The sequence below is a fragment of the Apis cerana genome, linkage group LG13, assembly GCF_029169275.1.
Source record: "Apis cerana isolate GH-2021 linkage group LG13, AcerK_1.0, whole genome shotgun sequence".
Taxonomy (NCBI): domain Eukaryota; kingdom Metazoa; phylum Arthropoda; class Insecta; order Hymenoptera; family Apidae; genus Apis; species Apis cerana.
The window spans coordinates 8,689,810-8,707,952 of NC_083864.1; the positions used below are offsets into that span (position 1 = coordinate 8,689,810).

At 40.4% G+C, this 18,143-nt stretch overlaps 1 protein-coding gene across 2 annotated transcripts in view; it reads right to left on the reverse strand.

Moving 5' to 3' along the window:
- Positions 1–5,804, reverse strand: part of LOC108004018 (uncharacterized) — a 340,152-nt gene extending 334,348 nt beyond the window's left edge. Inside the window, exon 1 of one of the 2 annotated variants that reach the window (XR_009832502.1) lies at positions 5,280–5,804. The gene's annotated coding sequence lies outside the window, so the exon portion shown is untranslated. The remainder of the gene's footprint in view (positions 1–5,279) is intronic. The other variant, XM_028669815.2, reaches the window with a different exon arrangement.
- Between the last annotated feature and the right edge of the window lie 12,339 nt (positions 5,805–18,143).

The window sequence follows — 18,143 nt, forward strand, 5'->3', positions numbered from 1 at the left end:
TATGCTTTCCATCTACCCGTGGAAACAGATCCCGTATAATCCGTGTCTCTTCGAACTTCTTCTTCCTCGAGGAATAATTTAATAAAATAAACGCATAAACTCCGAGAAAAAACTAGAAGTAACTAGAAGTAACGAGATGGCTTGCACGCAAGAGAAAACTTAGAGAGACGTTCTCATAAGTTTTCGAATTTTCTTTTTTTTTTAAGATATGTTACAATCTTGATCAAAAATTTCTCGAGCGTCCACGTCTCTTCATCCAGAAGAGACGACAATCGCAATCTCGCCCGCTCTCGAACCGATCAAGCCTCCTCCCATAATCGCATTTCAGATCACCCAGTCAGTCTCCTGTTGTCTCACCAGACAACGGAATATTTCTATAAGCCCGCCCACGCGAATATTTCCAAGTGTCAGAGCACGATCTTAACGCCGTTGAAAGACAATCGTTCGGCGCACAACGTTCGCGACAATATTCTGAGAAGTACACCGTCCTACGAGTCTCGTGCGCGCGCGCGTGCACACTTTCGTGCTCGTATATCCGCGACCGTTCCGCAGACGAAGTTGAACACGGAACTTTATCGTCTGCGCAAACCCACGGCGATCGCCCTCGCCGTTTACAGACGTATAGTCGAGCGACTTTTTTTCCCTCCTCTCTTCCCTTTTTCTTTTCCTTCTTTCTTTTTCTTTTTCTTTTTCTTCTCTCCCTTTCCTTTTGCGACCGAACGGACCACGAGAAAGTTAGAAGCGTAGTTCGAGTGGCAGCCAGGATGCATGCAGCGGGCATGTTGCGCGGCAGCAAGCGAGGGCCATGTCCGGGTCAATGTTGCATACCTGCAACGGACGCACGTCGATGCACACGTATGCATCGGCGAGCTGCCCTCGCTCGAGGAGTATATGCACGGGAAAATTTGCCCATTTGTAGATCACCGCCTTTATTATATCGCGGTTATTGCCAAGCTGGAATGTGCGGCTTTGCACGTGCGTGCACATCACATCCACGTTCCTCTCGTTCCTTCGAATCGAGGATTCGAGAAAGTGGATATCTCTCGATGAGAGATGTTAGAATACACGTACAAGGGATTCCACCCCGCGTTTCTTCAATTTTTCGTTCTCTTCTTTTTTATGCGCGGTCCCAGAGAGGAGGAGTGAGAATATAACAGCATCGTGCGAGGTTGGAATATAGTATCGAACGGATTTCGCGATTGTTATCGTAAAAAAATATATAGCGAGGATAATTTTTTTTCTATCCCCTAAAAAAATCGTATTAAAAATCTTTACGAACGTTCGTTTCGATCAAACAGAAATTATAAATTATCAATACGTGGAAATATATCCCGTTAACCTCGGTTTCGCAATAATAAACACTCGAAACAATCCACTTTCCAAATGTAAATACACAATGATATTTCGTATCCGAACGGATTAAAATTTCGCAGTCGTTCCTCGTCCGTCGCGGAGAACGCGTATAAGCGGCTCGAGGAGGATTCTGTTGCGCATACGCCACTGCGTATCGGCGGCGGTCCCTTGGGAATTCAACGAGATCTTTGAAAATCAAGCGTGGAAGGGAAGGAGAGGACGCGAATCGGGCCGGTTCGGGGCCGATCGAGGGAAAGGATCGGCAGAAAAAGCGTGCATCGTCGATGCGTTCCCGGGACGCCGCGGACCCTGTCAGCCATAACAAATTGTGACTTCGGTAGCCGGACGCGGTGTGGCGGCAGTGGCACGGTCACGTGATTAATTGTAACGTCCGTGCTCGCCGCATCGGTCGCTCGATTTTTTCCACGAAATTATTTGCATGTCAAGGCGGATTGATGGAAACGCAGGAAAGAAGGTGGATGAGCAGCGTGGTTCGCGAATGCGACGCGCGCGTGAACGTAGCGCAGAGCGAGGTGGAGCACAGAATGGCAAGAAATTCCCATTCCAGCAGGGGCATTTAACTTTCAAATGGGCCGCCCGATCAAACGGCGACGCGCGCACCGCGAACCCCGGATTTTCGAGAGTGCATAATTTCCGCTTGAAATGCGAATTTCCGTGATCTCGGTGCTCGATAAACGGAGACCGAGAATTAATCAACGAATAAAACTTTGAAGGAGGGGGAGAAAGTTTTGGGAAACTTTTCGTTTCCGCTTCGAACGTGGGAATTTTTTGAGATTGGGAAAATTTGAAATATCACGATGAAAAATGTTTTATTATTATTATTATATTATCTCTTATCGAGATATTAGAATAGATAGATAAAAAATAACGAAAGTAAAGAACAACTGCGATAAATTCCTTACAATTATTGAAACGCACGTACGACATCCTGTAGCATAAAAATATTCCATTCAACCGAATAAAAACGATCATTCCCCGTCATAAATTATTCCAATCAGGAAAAATTTCCATTGAAACCCCCTTCTCCTTCAAAAATCCCCTAAAGTACGTATCTCTTACGTTACGTATCCGCAGTTACTCAACATACGTGCTCCACCGAAGAAGTAACGAAGCAAACTCGATTTGCATTGGACGAAAGCCAAGGAAATGAAGAGCCCCCATCGAGGACGGGAGTGGCGGAGGGCCGGGTCCACGCGACCACAAACGTAGAAATGGGCACACACGCTTCCGATGCCCTTCGATTTCTTGCGCTATTGGCGCACAGCCGAAGATTCGGGGCCCATAAAGAACGGGCGGAAGACAATGCAACGACACAACTCACAAAGAGACAAAGCCCCCAACTGGCGGTCGGCCACGAAGATGATATCACATGCTTTACGATCGTTCCACGGATACTTTATGCCCCACTCCCGTTGCTTTTCGACGTTTGCTTTGCGTTTCCTTTACGATCTCTCTCTCTCTCTCTCTCTCTTTCTCTCTTCCTCGAAACTGGCCAACGTTGGTTGATATAGGAATATGCAGATGTCGCGTGATGAAATATTCTCGCCCGTTCTCCCTTCTTTTCTTCCATCGTTTGCCCTTGCATCGTTGCCCTTACTTCGCCACTTCGTCTTCTTGTTTTACCTTGTTTCGCCTCCGAAGGGAAGGGAAGTAAACGCGTATTATCCAAAGACCGCCCTAGCCGGCCTCCAAGGACTTGATGTTTCCATTTATGAGAGACGTTCGAGAGATGCCACTCGACGATGGGGGCCTCTGCCGACGATTTACGGATCCACGGAATTCGAGTTATGTAATTACCCGCGTTTTCGACTCGGTGATACTTTATGTGCGGAGATGCCAGGGGATGAAGCACTGTCCATTCATTTCGAATCCATGAATATCTCGTATCGAGAGATTAGATTTTCGAACTTGGAAGACACGATGTGAAATTGATTTTCCTCGTTCCTCTTTGCAAAAAGCGGATTCCTACTATATTATATATCCCTCTTTCGTTTGTTCTACGATTGTTTTAAAATTATCTTTCGAAAATTCACGCGTAAATTCAGAGATAATAATATTCCCAACGGTATATCCCTCTTTGAAAACTAGTCGCAAAATGGAAAGAATCGACGGCGAACAATCAATCGTTGAAAAGTATGATGTGTGGGAATCGTAAAAGCGATACGGTAAAAATCGACGATGACGAATCGAAGTGAAAAACGTGCATCGTGCACATTAATTTGCACGCGATCGTGCGTATATACGATGTGAATCATCGTTTCTTTGATGGCCGCCGTTCATGTTCCGCGGCAGAAAGATTCGCGGCTCCTGCGATCCCTCAATCGATTCTTCAATAATGAAATTCCACGGTGACGTTATCGTGTAGGAAATGAGTTACGTGATTGTCATACGTCCCGCGAGTACTATGGCGAGATGTCGAACGTCCTTTCGAGGTTGCTACTGGCTCCTGTTGCTTGCCTATTGTTCACACACACGGACCGCTTGGGAATAAGATTCGTGATGGAATTCATCGCGACTGTCATTGTTCGAAACGTTTGATCGGGAAGACAATGATAGAGAGACGGGTTTCACCCAACCAGTGGTTCTCTCCTCTTCTTTTTTTTTTTCTTTTTTTTCTTATCAGTTTTATACGTTTTACTATTGTCACGAGTATCGTGAATTTCTTCTATTTCTGTCGGACAAATTGGAGATATATTTTGGAAAGTTTGCGTAAGTTAAAAGATTTCATTTGAAATAAAGAAATGTAATTGTAAAATGTAATTATTTGTTTTTCAAAGGAAGTTGTAGAAATATTTCAACATCGACATTAAAGATAAGGGGGAAATGTGTGCATTGTTTCAACGCGGAAATAAACGATACGAAAATTTATAGTCCAACTATTCGATTCCAAAATAGATCCATTTTGACTACCAGTATGGAACAGAATGTTTCATTTAATCCTAATTATCTAACACGACATCTGTTCCATCCCATACGTCTCCAATTTTCTTTTCCAAAAAATGATATATCGAAAAAGCGTGCGTCGAATTTTCCGCTTGATATAGCGAAAATTCTCGCGCCAAATGCTTCTAATAAAGAAATCTATTTATCGGATACATAGAGCGGAACAGCAGGCGACGCGTTACTGTGCAAAGCAAAGAGATAACAAACATTTTCTTTCGAGCGAAGTAGCATCCACTTGAAAAGGATCCATTTAACGAATAATCGAGACTATGCTTCTTTCTCGAGTGTGCGGCGAAAGAGAGGTCTCTCAAAGGTCTGGCAACAATGGATCCTCATCGTTCTCCCTTGTGATTCGATATGCGTTTGATGGACGTGAAGATGGCCAACGCTTTCTTTAACTTCGATACCCAACGGTATCGAGAACCCCTTTTTTACCAACTATCAGTGAGATATCACCTGCTGTTTGGAAAGCCCACCTCGAAATATTGAGGCACACCTTCCAATCTTGATGCGCCACACGCGTCACTCTTCGAGTGCTATGATTTCGAAGATGAAATCGAGGATCGACTTAATCATCTCGAGTCAAGCTTCGATAGAATCTTTCTTTTTTCTTCTTCTTCTTCTTCTTCTTCTTTTGCTTTTTGAACAATTATTTATTCTCTTTTATTACACCGAAACGTAGGATCGATATTTGACTTTCCACAAAACGATTAGCTTCTTAGAAAATATTAATACCGTCCCAAATTTTAATAAAATTTCACAGAAACAATCAATCTAATCTATTTATAATTACGAGACCATACAATCTCGATCATATTCTAATCTTAATCCTCATTTTCCCCTAGAAATCATTTAAACTAAACGAAACAAGAGAGCAAAAAAATAAAAGAAGAAGAATATTCAGAAAAGACTAAAAAGAAAAAAAAATAAAATTCCCAAAAAAATCGCAAATTCATACGAACCTGTGTCATCTCGAAAGCGATGAAGAAAGAGATCTCACCACGGTTCAATTGAGCCATAGAGCGGTATCTGAAGAGGCGAGCTTCCGGTTGCAGAAACGAACCGAAATACGCTCGTAACTCAGCCGAGGAGGCCTCGGTCTGTCGCACGTCGTCCGCGGTTGAATTTATTAAACTGCTCTTAATGCAATGCGCCTAGTAACGCGGAATAAACGGCCGTGACCAGGCTACTCGATACTCGTTCGTACGCCCACGCTATACTCCTCGAGAGGGCCGTGCTCGCAAGCCTCGTGCGACAAGGCGCGGCGAAGTGAGATATCTAAGATAGCAGAGGCGAGATCGGGCCACGATCGGCCACCACCGTCATTTATTCTTTAGGCCGTAAATGGCGCGATGCCACCGCGCCAGGAAATACAGAAGCTGTCGGCGCTAAGTAGATCGCCCACGCGATCACCTCTCCTTCCCCTCTGTCTAACGATCTAAGCATTGTGAAACTTCCATATCCGATCGATTCTATCGTTTTTTTTTTTATTACGAACAAAGACAAAGTTAGACCGTGATCAGGGTAGATCGAGATAAGAGAACTTTTTGGATAGGTGAAATTAATTAAGATTGATTGAGATTGATATTTGGTTCGAGCGATTTCTTCTTTTCGTTCAAATTCAAATACAAATATTTGATCTATCCATCTATTGTATATTCGTGAAAATTTATATCACGAAATAAAATGTATTTATTTTATAAAAAAGTAAAATTAGCTTGTATCGAGGATCAATGACAAAAGGAGATATATTTGTATTTGCGAATAATTTCGTTGTCTTATTTTTCAAACTTAGAGGAAGAAGTTACGTGTCTGATGGATGTAAAGAAGGAAACTGAGAGGGAGAAAAAGTGGGAAACGTTGTTTCTCGGCGTAAAGCGTGTTAATAATCGGGCCTATTGGGGCTGTGGCGACTTTCCCAAGCTACGAGACGCGGAACACCAACGACGACAACTGGCAGCAGCACGATAACAGAGAGAACGGGAAGCCGGCCTGCCGGGCAGAACGTGTTCGTCAAAGAGTTTCATTCATCCAAGCGGCGAACTTCACTCGCGCGGACACGTGTGCTTTCCACTCCAGCCATTGTAAACCGGGATTTATGCCCTTTCGGCGACACTCGACCCTTTATTTTACGCGCTTACACTTCCTCCTTCGCTTTCCTCGCGAGATTTAAACGATCCACCGAGGAATTGTCGATTTGAAACAGATTTCAAAGATAATTATAATTTAAAAATCAAAAATTTGAAAGAGATTTTGAATTAAAGTTTGTTTTCGACCGTTACACTCTGCAAGCAATATCTTTATATTATTTTGAAAACGTGAATTTCAACATGGAGAGGGGAGGAAGAATTAACGAGAACGATCGATGAAATGGTTGGATACTTGTAAGAAATAGTTGGATATAGATAAGATCATCCGTATATTTAATGGACTCGAGTGGGAACGTTTTCGCCGCGCGCACAAGATGTCTTCGATTCCGAGTCCATTTAGTCGAGACTGGACAAAGGGACACTTTCGATTCTACGCTTCGCGCATTGACGTCCTCTTATCGATCGACCTCACATTTGAAGCCTCGTGTCTTGCCTCTCTCGCTTTCAAATCGTATCCGAGAACGGAGTCGGTGACAATAGATTCGAATTCTTGCTGCCTTATCGTGCTTTCTATCGCCGGACAAAGCTATAGTTTAATTCCATCTTCGGTGTGAATCTTGCCATACTCGAAACTTTTAAAATATTTACGCGTAATTAATTGATGTAATCAAGTATAATTTTATTAATAATTTTTCGCAATTTTATTGTAATTTTGTTTGGTATATAGTTAAATATACCTGAGAATACTTAAATTAAATGTAATATTATTTATTGGAAAATAATGATTCTATCATTCCGTTGTAGTATTATAGATTTATCCAGAAGTATTCTTAGATATGTTTAACTATATATCTTACATATGACAAAATAATGCTTCTCTTTTATTCTGTTCTAGTATTCTATTTTCTTATACATTTTCCAATATATAATAACACATTTTACTCAGAATTTAAGTATTCTCGGGTATGTTTAACTATATACCAAGCAAAATTAGAATAACATTGTCAAAAATTATTTAAAAAATTATCGAAATTATTGTTTCGACAAATTCCTTCAAATTATATACCAAATGCTCATAACCTCAAAAATCTCCCATCTACCAATTCAAACCCAGCATCTCTAATATCTAATCCCTCGAAGAATCCATCAACACCGATCGAATCACCCTCTCATTACCCTAAACGAGCCCCATACAGAGATCCTCGTTTCACGTAGCCGGTGCACACTTGCAGAGAATTATGCATTCGCATTTGTGCGGCTACTCGCATCGAGTCGCCCACGCGTACCAACCTCCTCCCCTCTCTTCCTCTCTTTCTCTCCCCTCCTCTTCTCCTCCTCCTCCTCTTTTTTCCCCTAGGTGTCTCGCGTTACCGCTTAAATTCCAACCTGGCGCGGGCACGGGAACGTTAATGAGTAAGCGATGCTGGCCGGGGTTCAGCATCTTTTATTCATTTCACGGTGTGGAAGCGAAACATCGGCCGCCGCTTTTACGCCACCACGGCTCGCCTCCTATCTTCTGCTACGTGTACACGGCTGCCCACGTGCGCCGGCCATATTGCATTTCCGGTTCGTGAAATGTTATAAAGTTGGTGGCGGGTAAGAACTCGATGGAATCCTCGCGCACGCGCGGCTATCGCCGTTTCCTGTCTGTCATCTGTGCCGCAAAAATTTTCCCTAACTTCTTCCTTTTTTTTTTTCTTTTACTTTACAAGTCTCTTTTTTTTTTTTTTACTCAGATTGGATTTTGGTTGGATTTAGATTTAGTAGGAATTTTTTAGGGAGAGATTTTAGATATCGAATAATCGGGTTTGGATAATTTGAGCTGAATCGGAGAAAGAATTAATTGGATTGTACTTTGTTTTTTTTTATCGGTGAAGCACGATAATTTGAGAAAGATAATAACAAGGAAAGGTAAAGATAGATAAGTTTGGTTGCGTTTGTAATAAGTATCGATACGTTTTAAAGAGAAATTTCATTTCGTGAGATCTTGTTGTATATTAATATGATGTTAATGAAATTTATAGAGTTTCAGTGAAAAAAGTGATGGATATTCGTGTTGGAGGCAGAGAACCATTTGTTTCTCATTGTCCGTGTTAAATAAAAAGCGTTATACGTTGGAAGAAAAAAAATTTGGAAAAAAAAAATATTGTACAATACGATCGTCAATCATCCTTTCAAAGCGTCAACAGCAATAAAATTATTTGACCTCCTCCAGCGTTAAAACTGAAAAGTGTACATTGTATGCTACCTCTTAACGTCCAAGCTAAATTGCAACACGGAAAACAAAAGCGAAGAAACTGAAAATGGTGGATGACTGGCAGAAAATGGCTTCCATAAGGAACGTTTTTGCCAACGCGGATCTTACCTTCTTGCCAATTGGAATTAAACATCCCGATAGATTCAATTACTCGAATTATGCACGGATGTTTCAACCATATGGAGCGACAGGATCCATTAGCCGAACTCGGCCGGGATCATCGATTTCTCCGCCTACCTATGCGTTCCCCTCTTTCAACTGAAGCGAATCGCGACTCAATTCACCGTACGTGTTCCCATAAACGCCCGTTACGAGCCACGGAATCGTGAGAAGTCGAGTAAATTAAAGGCTAATTACGAAAGAATCTAGTCGAAGACTCGCCGAATGGAGCATCTTTTAACGGGAGCAATCGAACAAATCGCGATTGTTTAGATTTCACTTTAATCGGTATATCTTTATAGCATTGATAGTAATTGAATTAAGTATCGATATACAATATTATTAATTATTCGAACATTGGACAGAATCTTAAAACGATATTAGTATTATTGTGTGGAACAATTTTTCCTGTAAAAAAATTTAAGTATCAAAAGCCATTAAGATCAATTAATTATTTCGTTTCAAATCAACGTTTCTTTAAATGTTAAATGTTTTTTTCGATGTCAAGAATTTTTTCTCGAGTATTGATTAAAGTAAAATAAAAGGAAAAAGATTATTTTCCTTTTTTATTAAATCGGAAAGATTTCAAGCTATCATAAAAGTGTAGTAAAAAAAGTAACGTTCCTTCGTTTTTCACTGGCGAAAATGAGGTACAATTTAGAGAGGAAGAAAAAAATGGAAAAAAAGGTTTCCTTGAATGGCTGCTCGTACGATGATTCTCGGACAAAAGAATTAACCTCTTCACCCGTGTGTCCGATTTTCGGACGTTTTAGGAGGAATCGGTGCATCGTGTAAGGATCGTTGAGGGAAAGGAAGAGGAAAAAAAACTGCCCGGTTCGATCGAACACGGATGGGATAAATCTGGCAACAAAAGCCTTATTGTACGTCGAATTTTTATAAGGACTCTCGAGATGATCTATTGTGCGAAAATTGGGGGTTTACGTTAGATACGGGGATTGCGGAGGCGGAAAAGGATAGCGAAACGAGTTTCTCGAGCGTGAAGATGTAAAAAAAAAACTTGATTCCATTGACGACGATCAAAATCTTTGAGAATAAGATCTCTCGAGAAATCAAGTTGTAAAAATTCTATCATAAAATATAATTACGATCAAAAAATCATCCCAAATTGCTCCAATTCTTTTAATCTTAAAATCTTAAAATCTTAAAATTATATTAATTTTCTCTTGCGTCAAAAATAAAAATTGATCTCTATCTCATCCGTTAATAAAATCGATCCGTTAATAAATAATTTTTTCTTCCAAATTCATTCATTATGAAAAATGAACTAATTAAAATCATTTGGAGTAATCCCATCAAAAGCGAATCAATATTTAGACCGGTCTTAGATCAAACAACAGATCGATATTTCCAAATAATCGGTTAACCGAGACGACAGAGCTCAGCTTTCCAACCCTATTTTCCAGAGAGCCGGGCCGAGAAAGGGAGAAATCCTTTCGGAAACACGACAATGCCGTCTCTCCGCCCGAACCCCTGTGTGTCACTCCGTATCGCACAAAGCGGTATTGACGAGGGCGGATAATATAGAATTTCCAGAAATCTGGATTCCTCGCGAGAAAGGAGAATCAAGATTGGGGAGAGGGAGAGGGTTCCTTAAGGGTTCGTTGCTTTTCTCTTGATGAAATAAAGGGTCGGTTAGCTAGACTTTATCCCGCACGCCACCTGCGAAGGAAGTTTTCGTGAACACAGATCGACGTTACGACGAACTTTCTCACGGGAATATCACCATCTGCCTTATGAGATCAACTGCCTTATCAAGAAATTGTAGACGAAATTGGTTATGATACTTATGATGAAAATAAAAAAAATATCATATTTTTATACTATAAAATTTTTTACTACTAGTATTTTTTAATATATTTTTTCAGGAGGAAAGGAAGGAGAGGATGCTTTAAATATTGATTTGAAATTTTAATTTCTATTATTGAAATTTTTTCCACAAAATGTAGATTTATTGTAGAACGACATCAAACATGCAAAACGACAAAGTAAAAAGACCAGCGAATCGTCGATGCTCTAGAGAGACCTCTATAAAAGCGGCACGAAATTCTCTTCCAAACAACCATAGGAGGTTCCATTCAACGACGTCGCAATAAAAATTAATTTAATCGTTAACGGCCGCTGTAACCGTCAAAATATACGAGCTGTACCAGCCGAGTGAAATCCACGACGCGATCAAATCGCATAAAGCAATTACCATCGAGTCCACGATCTTGAATAACGCGTGAACCGCGTCCAAGAAATCTTCCACTTGCACGAGCCAATGAGTAAACCGAACGTAAACGTTCTCGACGCGGTTAATTGGACACACTGTTTCGTTAAAAACAATCAGGAATTTAGTAAACAACGAGATTCTGGCAAGAACTCTTTAAATCAATAGAAGTAAATTAGAAAATGTAATTGATTTAACGCTTTTCTTCCTAATTGTATAGAAAGAAATATTATGTAAAAAGTAATATCGATTAGACGCACAATATAACCTCAACCAACATAACCTCAACTCAACAACCTAACCACCGCGACGAATTCCAAAGATCCATCGATAAAATCCATGGAAATAATTCACCGATATCTTCCGCAACATAACTCGAAAAAACCAAATCTTAAAAACCCGACTCGACCGCCAACTTCGAGACACTTTTACGAAATTGATAGTTTGAAAGGCGGCGGTTCCAAAGAGACGCGTAGTAGTAACTTCGTGATTTACAGCCGAGTGAAATCCTTTGAGCAGCAATATCCAAGGAAGGACAAGAACGAAATTGTATTGTACGCGCATTGAACTATCATATATTTCCATCTCGTAAACCAAGGGACCTGCCACGGATCTCGATTCAACCCGGTTACGAATTAAATCGATTTAACCCACACATAAGTCGCCGAATGAACAAAGCTGCTCAAGGACCTCCGTACGTACAGTCATAAAATTCCACAAAGAGAATAATACGGCCGCGTAGGTAATAAAGGCTGTTCGCAAAAGCCGGTGTATTCGATGAAGGCCTCACACGAGCCATAAACTACCCTCCGTGCGACGAATTTGTAACATTTTATTAGCCAACCCGGCGTCAATGTCCACGAAGTGTGGAGAGTGAGTTTGGCTTTCCTTTCTCTGGCAGAGCTACTTTGTAGACGAGAGAACGTTTTAATGGCCCAGACTTTGTTCTGATGGGGGCCCTGTTAGGCGGTTATGCCCTACCGGTTGTATTCATCCGCGGAGATTTATGCCCGATGCGAGAGGAAGGATGTACCGGGGACGTTACTTTTATGATCGGTTCTGTTACAAAGTTCTTTATGCCGACTTCGTCACAAAGACGAAGGAGAGTCGAGAGGAGGCGAAGATGTTGAACCCTTTTAAGAAATGAATTTGGCCTAACAGGAAAAAGTTGGACTCGTTTCTTTTTTCTTATTGGGATCGGGTTAGAAATCGAGGTTATGTGACGGAGGTTATGCTTAAAAAAGGATGCTAAAAGTAGAATTAGATTAACTTCACAGTTATTTCTTGTTCTTTTTTAGGTTTTAGAATAAGTTGAATTAGGTTAATTGATAATTTGAGTGATTCGCCATTTATTTTTTGCACGTTGCTCATTCGATATTTAATGAATTGATTGCAAGCGATCTAAATCTAAACTCCACGTATTTCAATTATCGATAAATTAAGAATTTCAATACAAAAATTCAATATCTGCTCTTTAAGAAACTGATCAAATGCAACTAAATAATGATCGAAAATATCTACATCCCTGATAGAGTAAACATTTCCAACATGAAAATCGCTAAATTATTATACGTATTTACAATAAAACCGGCTTGATTGGCAGAAAAAAATTTTTAGAAAAAAACTGACTCGTATTTCATACACCAATTTCACATGCCGCGGACAAACAAGGCGAACTTCATTTTCTCTGGATTATCCTTTGCAACATTCTTAATTGACATTTCAGAAATGCGGACTCTCGCTAATGAGCACCGATCAACATCAAAACTGCTCGAATCTACAATTAAACGTCTTTGTATAACGCTATATTTATCTCCAACTTGTTCAACGACCACCATATAATATCGTAATAACCCTACTTCTCTCCCTTGCTCTCTTTCTCCAGCAAAGACTTTCAGAAATTCTCTCGTTGCGCCTAACCTAACCTAACTACAATCGGTTACGCGCCATTGCCGGTGATCTCGCTCGATTCCACCCATCTTCTATCTTCGATAAGATGTATACGAGGGCGTGGACAAAGAGGGCAAAGAAGAAAGGAGAAAGAGGATGAAACGTGGTTAACGGCCGATTTACGTGCGATAAAGTCGTATGGACGAGAGAGAGAAAAGATATGTCGATATATATTAAAGCGCGATCCGTTTAGAGGCAATTACGGGCTAATTCGCGCCTTCGTAAATCAGCCGAAAGAGGAGTTGGGTTTAGAGGAGTCGACCATTTTCGTTTTTCGCTTTCGATGTACGTGACCGGGTTGATGAGATATTACGAATATACACCCTTGCCCGTTCTCGCCGCTTTTATCTGATTAACAACCCGTTTCCATCTGCGGCGACGATACGTTAACGATCGCGCGCCCAGCCTCTATGGAGATCGTCAATGGACCCGTTTAAAACGCCGACACGAGTTAATGGCCGATGATCTACTTAAATTTTATAGCGTTACGGATGACTGTGCGCTGTTTCAATTATCGACCGGGCACGTCCCAACGATTAAAGTGAAAATAAGGCCTTGCTTGGAAATTGAAGGCATATTACGTGCGCGAGAATGAGGATATCGAAGATTTTGAGGTTATGGTTGCTCTTCCTTGCTGCGTGCGACACTCTAGTTTAGAGATATTTATGAGTATATCGATTAGGTTAGAAACGAAAGTTGAAGAGCTTGGAGATTTCAGCAGATTTGAACGCATATTATCGAACAATTGAAAGAGAAGACAATATGCATTGAACGAGTTTATTTAAAAAATTATAGCTTATCGAACGAGGAAGCCTGTTAAGTTACAGGGCATCGTGTCAACACTTAATTTTCTCGAACGAACGAGCACTCACGCGAAGAATATTCCCTTATTCAGCCCGAAAAATATCATCGAGCCAACCACGTCACGAGTTTCGTGATTACACATCGCCGCCTATCTGCAAATTTATTGAGTTCGCGAGAGGTTTAACACGTAGAAAAAACCTCTAATTAGCAGCAGTTTTTTCACCGCGAGAGGGCAGGGCGGCAGGCCCAAGCGTTTAACGGGCTGCCTCCACCAAGCCTCGTTTCGTTGCATCCTTGTTAACGTTTGCCAAAGCAGCGTCTCAATAAGCGGCGCGGCCGCTTCGATCGTAAAATTCGATTGCAGAAAGGAATTTTTTTTCGTGGCCAATAATTTATGATAAACCCCAGCACAGCAAGGAGAGAGGATTTTTGTGTCAAGTCCGAATATCGATGTAATTATTTTCTTTCAACGTGGAAGAATTGGATTTGCATTCCTGCCCATAACTCACAATGAATAATTTTTTGAAAAGGAATTAAATCTGAATCCAAAATAGCAGTGTAGCTTATATTCTGAAGAGTCTTATGAAGACTCTATCGTGTCATTAGATTATAGATGAATACATTTTCATTTCAATTTTAATTTAAATTTTCCATAAGAACGTGTAAATGCGCGCGAAGACGAATGTATCGAACACATTGAAATAAAGAAGAAAAGGAATAAATAAAAAAAAGAAAGCAAATATAAAACGGGGAGAAGATCCTGAAGAAGACAGCGAGGATGAACGCGAGATTTCGCACTTTAACCCATAATTACGCGATGCTGGGAATTCATTAGCGCGTTAACCAGGTGCGAGCACCGTCCAATGCTGATAATCGAGGCCTGGACAGCTAGCCTCCAGTCAAGCCCTTCTCGAGAAAAAAAATTAATCCCATCAGATTAACTGGCCCATTATAATTATCCGCGTAAGCGTTAACGTAGCCACAGCTTCCACAGCCGAGCGGGCGGATTTGCGAACGGAATGGGCGTCCATCCTCTTTTTATCTCCTTTTTTTCTTTCTTTCTTTCTTTCTTTCTTTCTTTTCTCTCATCTCCCCCTTTTAAAACTTGAACTCGTGGGTACGAAGTTCACGATACGCCAGATTAATTAGGTATCCTCCTTTTATTATCGCGTGGCCACGCTATTAGCTATCGAACACTATATTTCAATCGAGCGAGCATTAAAATAGTCTCACACTTGTTCCTTCGCATCGAGATCGGTATACGAGGGAAGATAAAATGTTAATTTACGACAGCCGAAAGTTGGAGTTAATAAGCTCTCGCGTAGAGTTTGCCCTCGACCTTCGATTGGAAGGAGGATATTAAAGGGTGGAGAGATTCGAATCGTCTGATACAAAGAAAAGATCGAAAAGGATCCGTGGAAAATTATTATAATTTTGAAAAAAAGTAAAAATTTCTAAATAAAAATGATCGAAGAGATATATGTTTAATAATAAACGTGAAAAATGATTAAAATTATGATGGAAGAAAATTTTATTACAAATCTATTTTAAAATAAATATTACATAATTTTATTTGCTGAATGTAAAAATTTATCAAAATCGAGATTACACAGCAAATTTTAAAGATTACGATCAATTATGAAGAACTGAAATAAATTTCATTCCAAATAACTATATTAATTTCAAATTCGTGTTACCAGATAAACGTGTAACAATCCTTTTACAATAAAATCGCAATCCATCCATAATCAATCGCTTATTCTGAACTCTTTAAATCCTCGCAATCAATTCCAACTCTTTATTACCGCACATCAAAATTTAAGAAGAATCGAAGAATCGAAGAATCACGATCTTTTCTCAACGTATATTTTTTCTCCAACAACTTTATCTCAACAGACTCGATCGATCGAATCGCCTGAGTGAAAGGGGTAGAAAGATCTCCTTTGAAAAAGAAAGAGAGAATGAGAGAGAAAGAAAGAGAGAAACGAAAAGAGAGGAAAGGAAAAAATCGGATGGACACGTCGTCGGGTGGAACTACCGTAAAAGCTGAGAGAGCCGTACGGAAGGAAGAAGTTAGTTGAAAAAGGAGGACGTCGTGATAAAGTGCGGGCAAGAAGAGGAGATGGAAAGAGAGGGAGAGAGAAAGAGAGAGAGAGAAGAGAAGCAGAGCGCGGTGGCGCGGAGGGCCAAGATGGAGGCGAACGGGGTGGGCGAGAGGGAGCCACGATCGCGGCCTGGTGAGTTTCTTATGGCTCGGTGGGACAGAAAGATCCGCCGCAAAAAAGGACCGCCCTGGCTGCGTGGACGCGCAGAATCTGCAATTATATCGCAAAAAAGGAGGCGAGTGTTCGGGACAAACTGCTTCCTGGCCCGTAAACAATGCTGCCAAATAAGTCTGAGGGCATAAATCGTCGGTCGGCCGGCTCGCACGAGCAACCACCGCCTGCTTTATCCGGGACCAGCGCTCGATTCGCACGATAAAAAGCCAATCGATCGCTAAACTCTTTATTCCGCCGCGAGCTGAATGATTCTTCGGGATGGGGGATAAGATCGACCGAGGCGAATTTGGATTTACGAGTCTTCGAGGTTGACTACTTTCGCCTTCATTGGTTTTCAACGGTGTTCGTCGAATCCATCGCGATATACCGATTGGTATTTCTTTACTCGGAGTATACTTTGTTTGCTTGGTTAATTACGTTGGAAATATTGGGAATATCGAGTATATATTGCTCTTCTCTATAATTGGATCGTGTATTGGAAGGTAATTCTAATTGGAATTCTTATGATTCCTGTCAAACTCGTGGAAAGTCGTTCTCCACAACTTCTATTTTTCGTTCTAATTTTACAACGCTATAGACGACACGTCCCTTATTATTCTTCAACGGTTTCATATCCGGTGCAACGGATACAAACAACTGCGACACCAACTGCGTATATTTTACAAAAGATAAGAGGTCTAACTACGCGATTTCTATCATTTACGCAATGATGGAAAGAGTTTTCGAACAATTGCAATTCGGAATGTCGATATCTTTTCACTTCATCGCAAGGTATCTAATATTTCACAACAGAATTTATAGCAAGAGTATCGAGAATTTATAGCAGGTATTGTGTAAGGAATCGTGGGTTTTGGATTGCTATCGAGACATTTGGGGTCTGTTGATCATTCAACTTCAATCGTTGAAACAAGGAGGAATTATACTCGTGTACAATAGGGTTTAACCGTGAGTTATAGAGTTATAGAATTGACGACAAGCGACGATAATGAGCGTCGATATGGATTTTTATTTGAGTCGAACGATTTTCGAGTCTTGATGTAATTATCGTTCGATTTGGCGCGTCAGGATGCGCCGTAAAAACTTTTACGAGCATCCATCGGAGCAGTTTAATGTTGGAAGTTGCATTTCGAATACTCGATTCGCTTTTTTATCGTAATTATATTGCAAGAAGAGAAAAAGTTACCATTTTAAAGTAATATAAGGAATGAAACGATGCGTCAAGTATGCACCTAATTAAATTCTTAATGGGAGGATGGACCATTATAAAAGTGTTAATGTAAAGATTTAAAAGATTTGCAATATACATATTGCTTTTATGACCATTTTCGAATAATTCAAATAATCGTTACATGGAATCAAATTCGTTTATCCGTTCGAAAGTCTAAAATTATTTTTAATAATAAAAAAAAGAAAAATTGGAGAAAGTTTAACAATTTAATCCAAATATTAAAATATATTATCTAAGTACATTAAATATTAGAAATTTATAATTGTAATACATAAAGAATCTTATCGTTTCCGATAATTATCTCGTTTATTAAGAAAAAATACAAACTTCCAATCGATCGTGAGCCAGTCAATTAAAATTTTATCAATTATCTCCAACTCTCGCATACTCTTCTCCTTATCCTTTCCCAAACCATTTCTCAATATCTTATCGAACGATTTGCAAACTCGATCACATCCCAACATTGAAACAAATTTGCACATTGAACGGCTGTCAGTATGTTAACGAGGGTATATCGTCGTACGAAGGGCGAACGCGAATTGACGTGATCTGATATATAGAAGTGAGAAAGGGAGAGAAAGAGAGAGAGAGAGAGAGAGAGAGAGACGAGTGTTTCAAATCACGACCGTCTAATATTACGCTAATTAAGGACCTTATTCAGTGAAGATGACATATCTTCCCTTCGTGTAATTGGAGCAAGATGTATTTAAGTGATGGAACCTATCATCTTCTCACCGTTCACGAGACCCGATCGAGCTGATGATAATTGATGCACACTTAATAACGAACGATCCGCGCAAAGTAATTAAGAGCATGCACGCAAATTTAT